This window comes from Phoxinus phoxinus (genome assembly GCF_949152265.1).
Source record: "Phoxinus phoxinus genome assembly, chromosome: 6".
NCBI classification, from domain to species: Eukaryota; Metazoa; Chordata; class Actinopteri; order Cypriniformes; family Leuciscidae; genus Phoxinus; species Phoxinus phoxinus.
Window position 1 is genome coordinate 41,445,309 of NC_136881.1, and position 3,127 is coordinate 41,448,435.

The 3,127-nt window shown below is 41.1% G+C and overlaps 1 long non-coding RNA gene across 1 annotated transcript; it reads left to right on the forward strand.

The window, feature by feature from the left end:
- Positions 1-2,558: 2,558 nt before the first annotated feature.
- Positions 2,559-3,127, forward strand: LOC306999723. The gene is made up of 4 exons (XR_013797910.1): positions 2,559-2,653; positions 2,761-2,806; positions 2,885-2,962; positions 3,050-3,127. It is a non-coding gene; the product is annotated as an uncharacterized lncRNA (long non-coding RNA).

The following is a 3,127-nucleotide window of genomic DNA, read 5'->3' on the forward strand; positions in this document are numbered from 1 at the left end:
GAAATTTCTGAACGAATAGGCTGTTCCCAGAGTGCTGTATCAAGGCACCTCAGTGGGGAGTCTTTTGGAAGGAAAAAGTGTGGCAAAAAACGCTGCACAACGAGAAGAGGTGACCGGACCCTGAGGAAGATTGTGGAGAAGGACCGATTCCAGACCTTGGGGGACCTGCGGAAGCAGTGGACTGAGTCTGGAGTAGAAACATCCAGAGCCACCGTGCACAGGCGTGTGCAGGACATGGGCTACAGGTGCCGCATTCCCCAGGTCAAGCCACTTTTGAACCAGAAACAGCGAAGAGAAGCAGCACTGGACTGTTGCTCAGTGGTCCAAAGTACTTTTTTCGGATGAAAGCAAATTTAGCATGTCATTCAGAAATCAAGGTGCCAGAGTCTGGAGGAAGACTGGGGAGAAGGAAATGCCAAAATGCCTGAAGTCCAGTGTCAAGTACCCACAGTCAGTGATGGTCTGGGGTGCCATGTCAGCTGCTGGTATTGGTCCACTGTGTTTTATCAAGGGCAGGGTCAATGCAGCTAGCTATCAGGAGATTTTGGAGCACTTCATCTGCTGAAAAGCTTTATGGAGATTTCATTTTTCAGCACGACCTGGCACCTGCTCACAGTGCCAAAACCACTGGTAAATGGTTTACTGACCATGGTATTACTGTGCTCAATTGGCCTGCCAACTCTCCTGACCTGAACCCCATAGAGAATCTGTGGGATATTATGAAGAGAAAGTTGAGAGACGCAAGACCCAACACTCTGGATGAGCTTAAGGCCGCTATCGAAGCATCCTGGGCCTCCAGAACACCTCAGCAGTGCCACAGGCTGAAGGCCTCCATGCCATGCCGCATTGAAGCAGTCATTTCTGCAAAAGGATTCCCGACCAAGTATTGAGTGCATAACTGAACATAATTATTTGAAGGTTGACTTTTTTTGTATGTTAAACCCTTTTCTTTTATTGGTCGGATGAAATATGCTAATTTTTTGAGATAGGAATTTTGGGTTTTCATGAGCTGTATGCCAAAATCATCAGTATTAAAACAATAAAATACCTGAAATATTTCAGTTGGTGTGGAATGAATCTAAAATATATGAAAGTTTAATTTTTATCATTACATTATGGACAATAATGAACTTTATCACAATATGCTAATTTTTGGAGAAGGACCTGTAGACATTTTCTTCTACTAAATTGTCATGTTTTTATTATTATTTTAGAGGGCTGCATGTTGTTCATGACTGATTTATTTGCTCTGGTTTCACTTCTGTTTATTTCTGCAACATCCTCCATCAAAACTGATATAGAAATTCACACTTAGATCATTTATCACTAAAAAGATTCCGAGAAGATTCACTTATAATATTCCCGGTAATGAGTCACTGTTTATAAGTATTCTAAAGTTTTGGTGATCTGTTGGAACTGATTAAATAACATTTTCATCTTGATGAATTCTGTTTTTCAGGGGTTTCTAGCGCTGGTTGGAGTGTGAATTACAGTCCATCACACATCTGTGCACTAAAGGACTCAACAGTGATAATGAACTGCACTTATACATACCCTACTGGACATCAGATCATGACAGTGTTCTGGAGCAAAACAAAAGATAAAGAGAAACATGAAGAGTTTCCAGATCTGTCTAATGACCCTGAATACAGTCAGAGGCTTCAGTATCTGGGAGATAAACAGCAGAACTGCACCGTCAGACTGAGTCATGTGACACTGAAGGATTCACACATGTACTATTTCAGATTCATCACTGATAAAGATGGAAAATGGATTGGTAAATCTGGAGTGACTCTTACTGTCACAGGTGACTTTGGTGAGGTTTATCTCTTCTTCTGTGCATTATGTTGAATAATAATGAGTGTGTGACAGCAGCACTAGATATAATGTGTGTGTTGTGTTCAGATCTTCAGCTGGAGTCTCCTGAGAGAGTGACAGAGGGAGATTCAGTCACTCTGACATGTAAAAGCAGCTGCGCTCTGACTGACAGAGCAACATTCATCTGGTACAGAAACTCACTGAAGATATTAACTGAGAGTAACTTCAGTAACAAACTCTCCCTCAATCCAGTCAGAAGAGAGGATTCAGGCAGATATAGCTGTGCTGTAGACGGACACACTCACATCTCTCCTGCGGTTCAGCTCAATGTCACGTGTGAGTACAGAATCTTTTTAAAAACTAGAGATTGTGTTTAAATGAGATGATTTAAGGGTTTCATGTTTGTCTTTAGATCCTCCCAGGAACATCTCAGTGTTGATAAATGGATCTGGTGTAATAGTGGAGGGAGATTCAGTGACTCTGAACTGCATCAGTGACTCAAACCCTCCGGCTCTGAACTTCAGCTGGTTTGAGGAGAATGAAGCCTCAGCTGTTGGATCTGGACAGAGGTTCAGTGCACTACAGAGTGGACGCTTCTACTGTCAGGCTCACAATCAACATGGATCTCAGAGATCAGACGCTGTTACTGTCACAGGTGAAGCTTTTACTAACACACTCCTGTATCTTTACATCATTCATCAGTTTGGAGAGTTAATCATGACGATCTTCCTCTTTCAGTTCTTCATGTTGCTGGTCTGAATGTGATTGTGATCACAGTGGCATCTGGAGGATTATTCTTCATCATCATCTTCATAATTATCATACTATTTATAATGTAAATGAAATAATAAAGAGTATACATATAATTTACTTAAACACTAATGCAGAAGGATATGTCATAATTATCTATGAATTATCTATCTATGTTTCCTTTTTTGACAGTACGAGAAAAATAATGAACAGACAATCTGCAATACACAAGTGTGAGGTGAGCTGATCAAAGAACTACAGAATTAAATGATATACACACAGTGTATATAATACATGTATCTCTGTTTCCCTATAGGACGCTGATCCCAGTACAGGCTCATATGCAGCTCTTGACCTCAAGTCCAGATCATCTGACCTCTACGACACACTCACAGTAAATGAAATATCAAAAACTACACATACAAAAGAGTTGGTTGATTTAAAACTCGGGTAACAAATAATCAATGTGTTTTTCCCATAGACTGTCCATCCCAGACCGGCTGTTCACCGGTCAGACTCTTCTGCATATGAGAATCTGACCATAAGCGGGAGATCCGGC